This window comes from Oncorhynchus gorbuscha, linkage group LG16 (assembly GCF_021184085.1).
Source record: "Oncorhynchus gorbuscha isolate QuinsamMale2020 ecotype Even-year linkage group LG16, OgorEven_v1.0, whole genome shotgun sequence".
Taxonomy (NCBI): Eukaryota; Metazoa; Chordata; class Actinopteri; order Salmoniformes; family Salmonidae; genus Oncorhynchus; species Oncorhynchus gorbuscha.
The window spans coordinates 37,327,392-37,341,600 of NC_060188.1; the positions used below are offsets into that span (position 1 = coordinate 37,327,392).

Genomic DNA, 14,209 nt, shown 5'->3' on the forward strand with positions numbered 1-14,209 from the left:
TAGTAACCGAAAGGTTGCAAGTTCAAGCCCCTGAACAGGCAGTTAACCTACTGTTCCTAGGCTGTCATTGAAAATAAGAATTTGTTCTTAACTGACTTGCCTAAAGGTTAAAAAAAAATCTATACCCATTTCAAAGTAGAAGAGGAGACACGGGTGAAAAAGTCAGACGTGACCTCTCTGTTCCCTCTCCCACTGAATTGGCCAAGGCAGATCAGGTTTCAAGCAACCCTGCTTGGTTTTGAATCAATACATTCTGACAGCAGTGGTGAACAATGTTTTAAGACAAACTTCTAGAGATAGTGATCACACATAAATCAGCATCTCCAAAACAGATGGATGAATGGTTGAAAACCTTTAAGAATCCACGAGACATGGTTATCAGAGTTGTGCAGGTTCCGAGTGAAAACAACAACATTATTTGTTCAGTAAAAATAAATGTTATTATTGTGGGATTTCTGGTCACTGGCAAGGAGAATGTTGGAAAAGAAAACTTGATTTTATGAGAAGTGGCCAGGAGAAAAGGGTCTAAGGGAAAACGTCCCATCTCAGCTGATGTACGTATGAAATCAGATGGAATATATGTGAACATTATGGTTAACAACTTTGCAGTATATTTTCTTGTAGATATGGGTGCTGAAGTCCCTGTATTGTCCATATCTTATGCAAAACATACTGTATGTCCTCAGTACACGGGCAAGAAGATGAGAGCAACAGGAGTGGCGGGGGAGAGACAGATATGAAACAGACCAAACCATTATCAATTTCTACTGTTCCAATGAAGATTGGTACACGAATCTACAGTTCAGAACCGAATCTATAGTTCAGAACCATGCTATTTGGACTACGAAGAAAAACGTGGATATGGAACCAGTGTGCTTGACAGGTACATTATATTTGAGAAAAGCAGGCGTCCACTTTATGAGTGACACAATGTTTTACTACTGCATACAACTCTCTAATGGGGAATAACTCCCAAGGGGCAACATGACGTAGTGCCAGGATAGTGGGTGATGGTCAAAAAATATGTGATGGTAAAGAAATTGGTGACAGACACATTAGGGCCAAAATGGGAAGGTCCTTATCAAGTTTTGCTCCTAACCGAGGTCAGCAGTAAATGTTCAGGGAAAATCACAATGGATACATGTCAGTCATTGCAAGGTTGTCCATGTTGATGACAATGTGGAGCCAGGAGAATAAAGAACTGATTGATTAGCAATTGGGGGCCAAACTTGGGTGAAGACGCATAGTGAGATGATCAGAACCTGATAAGCTTCTATGTTGTACACCACAATCATCATATTAGGGCTATCTAGGTGAAATGTCCAACGGTTTCCTGAAAATTGGGACACTGGGAAATTTATGTGAAATATCAATCTCTCTTGAAACCAGGACATGTTACATTCACTTTTTTGTTTCCTACATTCCAGGTCATGAGAATCTACCATCTGAAGCTGCAGAAATATCCCTTCACTGTACCTGAAACGATACAAGATCACCGGTGAAGTGTTCATTAGAGAAGTCCATATCAACCAGTGGAACGGAATAATTCCTCACTACCAGCAGACTGTCAGAACATCATTTCTAATAGTTATCTATGTGGGACTGATACCAGTGTGAATGATTTTGTGAATGATTACCTTGACAATAGGACGATTTAATATTTGCAGACAAGTGAAAGATGTTTGAAATTATTTTCCTTGTGAGTTTCCTCCTAATACAGGATGTGGGTGGTGTTTCCATTTCTAACACAGAGATGCATCAGCAGGATGAGGGACACTCGGGCATCAGTACGTTTCTAGCTCTTTCTCTACATCATGTCACAGTAGTCAATCAAAGTAGTTGCTGGGTTTGTACGTATGCACCATTCACATCATGGGCAGGTATTCCATTAAGGGTTATTCCCTTTGAACCTTTTAACAGAGTGAAATGTTGGGTATATGGAGATGTTAATTGGTATAAGGCGATTGTTTGGACTAATTTAAAGTGAGAATGTTGAGTATCAACATTATGTACTTTATTTTATGTATGTACTTAAGTTCTGCAGTACCTTCCTTCACTTGAGATGACCAATAACACTAATCAGCGACCACCTTACCTAGTTATTACACATGCCCCTGTTGGGTGGTTATGTTTTAATAGGTCACTCATTCGGGAATTTGTCTCAACTGCGCCAGGACGCATTTGTCAAAGTAGGACAGAGTAAGTGGGTTCAGACAACAGATTCACCTATCTGCCTGTGATGGTACTAAGGTTGAGGAATGTCTCATGTCTGTTGAATTGACTCTTGGTAGTGGCACTATGACTACTTTTTATGCCAATACCTTCGGTAATATCATCAATAATGGTATGATAGCTCCTAATGGGACTTTATCTGTGGATCCTATGCCTATTCCTGGTTACCAAAGTTGTGGCAGGGGTTGTGTTATTTGGGATACGTCGTTGTGAATTCTCCTTTTTCACAGCGTCATAAACGTGTGATTACAGAAACGGAGAGATTCTTTGTGATTGTGTTTTCCTCTTACGGTATTTCTAAAATAGCCCGACGAAGTTATTAATATGACTAACTCTTTGGAAGTCGCAGTTAATAGTCCAGTTGAGAGTCTTGAGTTAATCACAGCGGAGATGGTTGCCATTTGAACTGTGGTGACGCAAAATAATTTGGCCCTTGATTAGGTCCCTACAGGTTCCTGTCTGGGTTGTGCCGTGGCGGAGATCTTTGTGGGCTATACTCGGCCTTGTCTCAGGATGGTAAGTTGGTGGTTGAAGATATCTCTCTAGTGGTGTGGGGGCTGTGCTTTGGCAAAGTGGGTGGGGTTATATCCTTCCTGTTTGGCCCTGTCCGGGGGTGTCCTCGGATGGGGCCACAGTGTATCCTGACCCCTCCTGTTTCAGCCTCCAGTATTTATGCTGCAGTAGTTTATGTGTCGGGGGGCTAGGGTCAGTTTGTTATATCTGGAGTACTTCTCCTGTCCTATCCGGTGTCCTGTGTGAATTTAAGTATGCCCTCTCTAATTCTCTCTTTCTTTGTCTCTCTCGGAGGACCGGAGCCCTAGGACCATGCCTCAGGACTACCTGACATGATGACTCCTTGCTGTCCCCAGTCCACCTGGCCGTGCTGCTGCTCCAGTTTCAACTGTTCTGCCTGTGATGATTATTATTTGACCATGCTGGTCCTTTATGAACATTTGAACATCTTGGCCATGTTCTGTTATAATCTCCACCCGGCACAGCCAGAAGAGGACTGGCCACCCCACATAGCCTGGTTCCTCTCTAGGTTTCTTCCTAGGTTTTGGCCTTTCGAGGGAGTTTTTCCTAGCCACCGTGCTTCTACACCTGCATTGCTTGCTGTACAGCACTTTGAGATATCAGCTGATGTACGAAGGGCTATATAAATACATTTGATTTGATTATCTTCTGTCCTGTTATTGGTGCTGAACGCTGTACCTGATCATTCTGAGGAAATAACTGACCTACTCTAAAAGATCAGGACTGGGGGCTCTAAATATAATAATTACAACCCAGATGATTTAGGCTTAGTCGTGTGGTTGTCTTCCACATTCGGTACATGGGGAAGTTCTTTGGTGGGCATGATACTCCCAATAGTGGGAGTTGTGGTTATTTTTCTTATCCTCATCCAGGTTATCAAGTGTGTTATTGCCCGACGTTTGTGTGCTAAGAATCTGACGGTTACGTGATATAAGATTCATCAAGTGTGTCTTTGTGGAGATGGGTGTCAGTGGTGCCCCACCAGAACGTGGTGGGGGTCATAAAGGTCTTCATCGTCACACCAAGCCTCATGACTGTGGTAACTGTCCTCTGTGCTGTAATGAACCGTGCTCTCTCAGATGTGGTATCACACCTGTTAATACCCCTTTTCTATAAATTTGTGGGAAATCTATGTCTTATTGCAACGGCAAGTAGAATATGCCCTTTGTGTTTTATTGAAATGCAAGGCATTTAATGTGAACGATTTTATGCTGACTGCTAATGTTTATTATTCTGTCCATTTTTTTTCAAAAATACATTTTAACTATATTATTTTTTTAATGATCTAGGGGGGAATGTAAGAATACTTTTAAGATAAATACACAACGCAGAGATTGAGAGGATGAGAGGACGAGAGTACTACACCAAATATAGTACTAATGGTCAATAGTGAATTGTAAATTATTCACCTACATTACAGGTGAAAAGGTGAAAAACACCTGCTCATTCAAGGGTTTTTCTTTATTTGTGCTATTTTCTACATTGTAGAATAATAGTGAAGACATCAAAACTATGAAATAACACATATGGAATCATGTAGTAACAAAAATTGCTAAACAAATCAAAATATATTTTATATTTGAGATTCTTAAAATAGCCACCCTTTGCCTTAATGACAGCTTTGCACACTCTTGGCATTCTCTCAACCAGCTTCATGAGGTAGTCACCTGGAATGCATTTCAATTAACAGGTGTGTCTTATTAAAAGTTCATTTGTGGAGAGCACGTGAATCCGCGGAGCTGAGCAGATGTTGACAAACCGAGCTCCTCAAAGTTATCCTATTATTACTTAAATAACAACGCTGAAACAATATTCTAACATCGGCTGTTAAACTGTCAAGTACTTACCTTCCCAAAGAGCCATGCACCTCCGGCCGAGAGGCAAGAAGGATGACCAAAACTTTGTTGAATCCCAAGATAATGATAACGCCACAGCTAGCAAGATTAGCATTAGCCTTCATAACTCAGAAGACAGTTCCAGACTGTTGCTCTCAGCAGCCTCTTCTGAGCCTGCCGACATGCTTGCTACTCTCCTCCGGGAAATTCAAGATGGTAACAAAGGTCTTTCTCTGACAATTGACAAGAAATCAGCTGAACTCCATTTTTCCATTGATGACCTGAAATCCTCCCTGAATTATCTCCTTTTGAGAAAGACTGAGGCAGAGTTGCGCATTAGCACAGTTGAAGATACCGTCACTAGACATGACCAGGTTCTAATACAGCTGCAGAAGGACAATGCCTACCTCAAAAACAAGGTAGACCAGATAGAGAACCAGCACCGAAACCCCGGCCAGATGAGCCCCCATGGGCCATCCTGATCAGGTTCCTCCGTTTCCAGGACAGGGAAAAGATACTGCAACTCGCAAAAGCCAAAGGGGACATCACCATCAAGAGGGTGAGCGCGGATGTCGCAAGCAGTTCAGACCAGCCGCCAAAGCATTGAAGGAGAGGAACATCACCGGCTACCTCATTCAACCTGCATGGATGAAAGTTCAGTACAATGGCCGAAGCCATCTCTTCAACACACCGGGAGAAGTGTTCACTTTTCTCAAAGAACTGAACCGCGTTTGAGTCACGATGGTCTTTCCGTGGGATAAGATGCAGTTTATTGTTTTTTTTTCTTATTCGTGCTGTTCTGGGACTGAACTGCTGATGTATTCTTGTCATTTGGATCCGTTTACCCCGCTATGCGGTCGCTACAGCTGATTTGGACTCTCCTGTGGGGAGTTCTATTACATTTACAGGAGAGTATATCGTGGTTTTGTCAATATCCACTGGGAAAAGCAAATGAGTAGGGTTAGGCCCACTGCTTTTCCCACATTTATGTTCCTCCTCTTCTCCTGAAAAGACACTCAAGCAGCCCTTATTATGGACAGTAAATATTCAGCCATAGATGTCTATTCACAACATTTGTTTTCAACATAAAGATCTCATAGGTTTTAGTTTACGCCAAGATTTAGCTAGTAAGAGCAAGATGGAAAGCGAGCAGCAATGTATCTCTACAAGTGTTTTCATGTTTGATTCTTGGGATTGTGGTTTTAGTCTAACGATCCGTGTAGGTGGGGTTTCTGTTTTGTTTCTATGTTTATTGTTGTTTCCTTCCTAAAGAGACACATAGGTCACTTCAGTGTTAAACTAAAGTTGAAACATTACCTGACTATTTACATATGAGGAAGTACCATTCATTATATATTTGAAACCCAACCTATGCTTAATCCACTACGGGTCTTAACAGGCCATTTAAGAGGAAAATAGTCTATACATACCTTAAGAAATTAAAGGCTGACATTGTGTTTTTACAAGAAACACATCTTACAGCCAGTGAACACCAGAAACTAAAGAGGGAATTGGTAGGACATGTTCGTGCGTCCTCTTTTAACTCCAAAAGCAAGAGGAACTGCAATTTTGATCAGTAGACACTTCCCATTCTGTGTCAACAATCATCTCTGATCCCTCTGGCAGGTTTGTTTTGGTGCAGGGGCATATGAGTCTTGGACCCTGTTGAATATTTATGCTCCTAACCTCGATGACCATATGTTTATTCAGAATGTCTTCCTTCAGGTTGCTCAAGCACCACCAAGATTTGCTACTGGTTGGAGGAGATTTACATTTTTGTTTAGATACAGTTCTTGATAGGTCCTCTGATAAACCCTCTCTTCTAAACAAAGCCGGCAAGCTCACCATGTCTTTCATGAAGGATCTCAATTTACTAGACATCTGGAGACAGATGCACCCACAGGATAGGGACTACTCTTTTTATTCACACACACACACACACACACACACACACACACACACACACACACACACACACACACACACACACACACACACACACACACACACACACACACACACACACACACACACACACACACACACACACACACACACACACACACACACACACACACACACACACACACACACACACACACACACACAGATAACTTTTTACTGTTGACCCAACTGTTTTATAGAGTGTTAGATATCGATTATCTCCCCAGATTACTGATGTGACCCTTCCCCTCTGATATTATCGATCTCCATTCCTACCAAAGTAAATGGAGCATATAGACAGAGACTAAGTTCTACACTCCTGAAGCAACCTGAATTTTGCGCATTCATCAATGAGAGGATCAATATTTTTACTTTGACAAACAAACCCTCTGCTCCTGACAGTTTCATTCTTTGGGATGCATTGAAAGCCGATCTGAGGGGACAGATAATTTCCTATACTAAAGAGAAAACACAGTGCTGACCTGAATGTCCTTGAATCTGAAATCTCTTAGCTAGAGAAAACCTACCAAAGAGGCCTGACTAAAGACCTATACAGGCTTTTGGTAAATAAAAAAATGAAATATAATACTCTGAACACATACCAAGCTGAGAGGGCCATCACTAAATCAAAAGAGCATTACTACGGAGCTTGGAGACAAAGCACACAGAAAGCAAGTAGCAACTGAAAGCAAAGGAAAGTAAGAGGACAATTAATCCTATAGAAACTCTTACCAATGAGATATCTTTCAACTCCACTGAAATTAATGATACTTTTAAGAAATATTACAAAGACCTCTACACTTCCCAATAAAGCGATGATCTATTAGAGATCAACTCTTTTCTCTCCTCTCAACCTCCCATGCCTGTCAGAGGAAGACAGAGAGCGCCTGAGGGAACAGTTCTCAGTCCCTGAATTGTTGGAGGCCATTAAATCCTTACATTCTAATAAATCTCCTGGGAAGGATGGCTTCCCTCCAGAGTTCTATAAAGAATTTAAGGAGATGTTGGTACCCTACCTTATGGGGGTACTTAAAAAAGCCAAGGGAGGACAACTGCTTTCCAGAGTCGCTTTCTCAAGCGGTGATTACAGTTATTCACAAGAAAGGGAAAAACCCGCTAAAGTGCGCCTCCTATAGACCAATCTCCCTCCTTAACACAGATTGTAAACTGGTCACCAAGATGCTATCTAAGAGACTGGAGTCATGTCTTCCCCTGTTGGTCAACCCAGATCAGACTAGCTTCATAATTAATAGATTGTACACTGAGATTGTATCTCAGAAGGTTCTTTGATATAATTCACCTTGCTAACAAAAACAAATAAGCTAATGTCTCCCTCGACGCCGAAAAGGCCTTTGATTCGGTTGAACGGCCATATCTCTTTCGCGTCTTGGAAAGGTTTGGTTTAGGCACTGTGTTTGTAAATTTGATCAAATCACTCTACAAATATCCTAAAGCTAGGATTGCTACCAACGGGATTACGTCATCCTCTTTCTCTGTCTATATGGGGAACAGACAAGGTTGCCCAATTAGCCCCCACCTCTCCCCTTCAACATCAAACCGTTGGCAGAGGCCAATAGAACGTGCCCTGACATACATGGCTTTCAGATGGGCCCCCATACCCACAAGTTATTACTTTTTGCGGAAGACCTTATCTTATTTCTAAAGATCCCAGAACATTCCCTCTCTCACTTACAGAATTATAGTTCTTTCTCTGAATGTAAGATCAATTTTGATCAAAGCAAATTTTACCGTTGTCTGTCTTTGACCATCATACCATCAAGCATAGGTTTCCTTTTAGATGGTCGCCTATGGGCTTCACATATTTGGGCATAATGCTGGATGGTAACCTGAACAACCTCTATAAACACAATCTGGCCAGCTTGTTGCAAAAAGTGGAGGGTGACCTGTGTAAATGGATGGACTTGACTCTTGATTACAGTGAAGGGAGCTTAAACCTCCCCAATTTCAGAATGTACTACTGGGCTGCGCAGTCTAGATTTCTGGCTCAGAGGTTTGACAATGGCCCTTCTCCCTCATGGTTGAACATTGAAAAGTTTGAGGTAGATGAGGACACTGGGGAAGAATTGATTTAGAAATGGGACAGGAAATCTATAAAAACCATCACAGACATCCCTTAAATTATACATTCTGTCCTGGCATGGTGGAAACTGCATGAGCTATTCAGACGAGAGGGATTTCTTTCCCCCAACCCCCCCTCTGGAACAATAGATTGATTCCAGAAGTTTGCATACACTAAGTTGACTGTGCCTTTAAACAGCTTGGAAAATTCCAGAAAATTATGTAATGGCTTTAGAAGCTTCTGATAGGCTAATGGACACAATTTCAGTCAATTGGAGGTGTACCTGTGGATGTATTTCAAAGCCTACCTTCAAACTCAGTGCCTCAATGCTTGTCATCGTGGGAAAATAAAAAGAAATCAGCCAAGACCTCAGAACAAAAAAATGTAGATCTCCACAAGTCGGAAGCTTACATACACAAAATACATTTAAACTCAGTTTAAGCTCAGTTTTTCACAATCTCTGACATTTAATCCTTGTAAAAAGACCCAGTTAGGATAACCACTTTATTTTAAGAATGTGAAATGTCAGAATAATAGTAGAGAGAATGATTTATTTAAGCTTTTATTTATTTCATCACATTCCCAGTGGGTCAGAAGTTTACATATATTCAATTAGTATTTTGTAGCATTGCCTTTAAATTGTTTAACTTGGGTCAAACGTTTCGGGTAGCCTTCCACAAGCTTCCCACAACAAGTTGAGTGAATTTTGGCCAATTCCTCCTGACAGAGCTGGTGTAACTGAATCAGGTTTGTAGGCCTTCTTGCTCGCACACGCTTTTACCCACAAATTTTCTATAGGATTAAGGTTAAGGCTTTGTGATGGCCACTCCAATACCTTGATTTTGTTGTCCTTAAGCTATTTTTCCACAACTTTGAAAGTAGACTTGGGGTCATTGTCCATTTGGAATAAATATTTGCAACCAAGCTTTAAGAATATATCCACGTAATGTTCAATTCTCATGATGCCATCTATTCTACGAAGTGCGCCATTCCCTCCTGCAGCAAAGCACCCCCACAACATGATGCTGCGACCTCCATGTTTCACAGTTGGGTTGGTGTTCTTTGGCTTGCAAGCCTCCCACTTTTTCCTCCAAACATAACGATTGTCATTATGGCCAAACAGTTCTATTTTTGTTTCATCAGAACAGAGGACATTTCTCCAAAAAGTACAATCTCTGTCCCCATGTGCAGTTGCAAACCGTAGTCTGGCCTTTTTATGGCGGTTTTGGAGCAGTGGCTTCCTCCTTGCTGAGCGGCCTTTCAGGTTATGTTGATATAGGACTCATTTTACTGTGGATATAGATACTTTTGTACCTGTTTCCTCCAGCATCTCCACAAGGTCCTTTGCTTTTGTTCCAGGATTGATTTGCACTTTCCGCACCAAAGTACTTTTATCTCTAGGAGACAGAACGCATCTCCTTCCTGAGTGGTATGACCGCTGCGTGGACAGGGCTAAGGTTAGCTGATGACCGCTAACAGCGGCTAACTGACTACTAGCTAGCAACTACTAGTTGGCTAGCTTCTGTTGGGGGTTCCGGGTCTAAAGTATAAAAAATAGCAGATCCATACCACATTGGGTGAGGCAGGTTGTAGGAGAGTATGTTGAAATTTAGGTTAAAAATATACAAAATATATACGAAGAAAAAAAAGATATATACACTGGACACAACAAGACAAAGAAGTCTGAACTGCTATGCCATCTTGGGTTTTTATAAGATAAAATAAGCAAAGAGAAACGACAGTCCATCAGGCCTTCATGGTCGAATTGCTGCAAAGAAACCACTACTAAAGGACACCAATAATAAGAAGAGACTTGCTTGTGCAAAGAAACACAAGCAATGGACATTTGACCGGTGGAAATCTTTCCTTTGGTCTAGAGTCCAAATTGGAGATTTTTGGTTCCAACCGCCGTGTCTTTGTGAGACGTGGAATGGGTAAACTGATGATCTCCGCATGTGTATTTCCCAACTGTAAAGCATGGAGGAGGAGGTGTTATGGTGTGGGGGTGCTTTGCTGGTGACACTGTCTGTGATTTATTTAGAATTCAAGGCACACGTAGCCAGCATTCTGCAGCGATACGCAATCCCATCTGGTTTGGGCTAGGTGGAACTATCATTTGTTTTTCAACAGGACAATGACCCAACACACCTCCATGCTGGAGTGCTGCATCAGATGACCTAGCCTCCACAATCATCTGACCTCAACCAAGTTAAGATGATTTGGGATGAATCGGACCGCAGAGTGAAGGAAAAGCAGCCAACAAGTGCTCAGCATATGTGGGAACTCCTTAAAGACAGTTGGGAAAGCATTCCAGGTGAAGCTGGTTGAGAGAATGCCAAGAGTTTGCAAAGCTGTCATCAAGGCAAAGGGTGGCTATTTGAATCTCAAAAATAAAATATATTTGGATTTGTTTAACACTTTTTTGTTTACAACATGATTCCATATGTGTTATTTCATAGTTATTCTACAATGTAGAAAATAGGAAAAATAAAGAAAAACCCTTCAATGAGTTGATTTTTAAAAACTTTTGACTGGTAGTGTATGGGAGTAAGGAGTTGCTCCTAGATGGGGTCAGTTTGACATTTTCCCCACTAACGGTTAAGGTTAGAGGGGAATCTGATCTTATATCTGTACCTAGGGGAAACTTCACTCCGGAACCCTCACCTGTGCGATGGAGTAGTCGGAGGAGTTGGCGGCCTGCAGGCCCTCGTTGCCCACGCCCACGTGAGCCGTCTGGATCATGCCCACGTCGTTGGCACCGTCACCAATGGCCAGCGTGATCACCTTCACCTGCTTCTTTACCATCTCCACCACCTCCGACTTCTGCAGCGGGGACAACCTACAGGAGAGTAGAAAGTGATGCAGGACATTAGAATGAGATACGTTAAAGATATGCTTGATTTTTCATGGAAAGTCTACAATACACATTTCAAACTTCAGACTTTCAGCCATTTCTCAGAATATAACCAATCTAAGCTAGGTGCAGACATATAGACAATGCTGATTAATTTTAAAAAATGCATTCTGTAGAGTTCCAAGCACATAGTGAGGAAATCATTCTAAAAAAAAATTAAAAGGGAGTTGCAATGTGGGTTGGTGCCAAGACAACTAACAACAAAACACGAGGCCAAGGTTGTGCTTTGTGACGACCTCTTTTACAACAATATTGCTTTAGATATTAGACAAGCAATTTGTTATTTTATGGATGATAATTCTCAACGACAGATGTTTTCCTTCTCCCTGTCTACTGACCTCCCCAACCCTGACCTCTGCCTGACTGACTGACCTCCCTGGCTGCCTGCACCTGTAAAGCCACTCGTCATGTGATGGATCTGCCACTTCCTGTGGCCCCTCTTTTACGAGTTATCCAACGTTAACCCCTGAAATGACAGCCTGAGTCTTATAGGCTCCTGGCGCTCCAAGCTTTTTTCTGCGTCTGCCCGGGTCTAAGACATGGTATGCGTACAAAATGGCACCCTATTCCCTATATAGTACACTACATTTGACCTGGTCTCTATATAGGGAATACTACAGCTACAGTACAAAAACTTTCAAGAGAAGGTGTTGTAAACTGGATGTTGTTGTTAGGGTCTCCTGACCACTTAAGTACTTCCTTTTATTTATGTGGCCAGTGCATCACACACACCGCACCTTCGTAATTATAGCGTTGCAATTTTTTATTTGACTACAGCAAACTACACACTAAATGATTACCTTTCAGGTCCAGTGCACTAGCCTTTGAATGCGCAGGTTTGTCCTGATTTGCTGTTATGGTACATTAGGCAAAAATTCTTGATACACATGGGAAACTTTTGTGCGTGAAAAACTCATTAGCTTTGCAGTTATTGACACAAATTGGTGCGCAAGGCACCTACTACAAATACCCTGTTCAAAGGCACGTATATTTTGTTTTGCCCATTCACCCTCTGAATGGCATTCATACACAATCCAAGTCTCAATTGTCTAAAGCTAAAAAATCCTTCTTAACCTGTCTCCTCCTCTTTATCTACACTGATTGAAGTGGATTTAGGGTTTCACCTGGATTCACTTGGTCAGTCTGTTATGGAAAGAGCAGGTGTTCTTAATATTTGTACAATCAGTGTAACACTGTTTTCGGTGAGTGGGCCTTACCTGCAGCATATCACTGCTTTACAGGACAAGGCAAGGTCTAGTAAGTACTGCCGTGCTCCAAACGTAAGGGCGTATTTGAGAGTCTTTCCGTCGATGATGAGGGCAAAATCGTTCTCCTTGTGAAGGGCGTCTCCCAGCATTCCACAGTGGTGGGTGAGGGTCTCCCTTGTTGCCTGTAAAGACACACATTTTTACTCATCATTAGGACTACCATATCTAAACAGAACACATTCTACAGTAAAGTAAATATAGTTGAGGTTTTCAATGCAATGTTTTTGAGACAACATGGCAACCTATTCACCTATTTTTACAGTGCAAAAAAATATGACAAGTATCATCTTTACATATGGTAAAGATTATTCAGGCTTGCCAAGACAATGTATGTTTGTTACAGATGATAGAACATCATGCAATGATAGAAGTAAGAAAATAACACAAAAATACACAAGGCTCGGTCCATTAGAAACGGTTTGATGATTCATTTGGAAAAACATACCTTCACATGGTGCCCGGGCATTAATAACAAAGTGTTTCTATTCTCTCGTTGTGCAGTTCCATAATTTAGTTCTCAGCAACCAAGTACCCTACAGTTAGCTGTCTGGGTTTACGTGCCAATTTTCAGGAATGTCCCGAGCCATCTGAATTTGTTCAAACTGAAAGCCAGGAATATTTCCATATACTGACTAAACCTGGACTATTTTAAATCAACGCTGACTTGAATACTATGGATACTTCACATGAACCCTCTGTTAGTTTAATGTTTCAAACTCTGAGATTTACTCTTGAAATGGCAAATAGGGCCTTAAAGAGGAGACTGTTATTCTAAGGGTTAGGGTGTACTGGCGGATGGGTCATGTTTGGCTTGGGAATGCACTGAACCTCAATATAATTTCCCCCATAAAAAGCCACGTGATTCCCCAGATCATCTGCTGGAGCGATAAGCGGGGCAAGTAAAAGTATCGGCTCCCGTGAGGACAGACACCCTAGAAGTATGTCATTGGGATTCGTCATCCTTTGCGTTTCATGTTGAAAACCAAGAAGACGTACGGGTCACACAAAGCATCCCTGCTAGATACGATTTCCAAAGATCTCAGTTCAGCGCTGTGCTGGAGAGCCCATTCGAAAGTCCATAGTCTTTCAAGCGTCCTCGGAGGCTCCATCTTCTATAAGTCCCTAAATCAATGAGGGTGGTTAAAAATCTACGCCCTTGCTTTCTCCACTCTCCGTTCTCTTACTAAGCTGCCATATAGCAGCTGTCCTCCATGTTTTACATGCCTATTGGACAGAATATTCAGACGCCTGGCCAAGAGACGATTACTCAAATCACAAACCGAGGTAAAACGTTTGGAACATGAATGGATGTATTCTCGGGTTGTGTTTGTGATATAGTGATACGATGACAAGCGATGTTGAAATGCCATAAATGGCCAGTAAGATTAAGTGCCATCTAATA

The 14,209-nt window shown here is 41.7% G+C and overlaps 1 pseudogene; it reads right to left on the reverse strand.

Annotated features, from left to right (window-relative positions):
• The window catches only part of LOC123999758, a 203,253-nt pseudogene that overhangs the window by 73,104 nt on the left and 115,940 nt on the right, over positions 1-14,209 (reverse strand).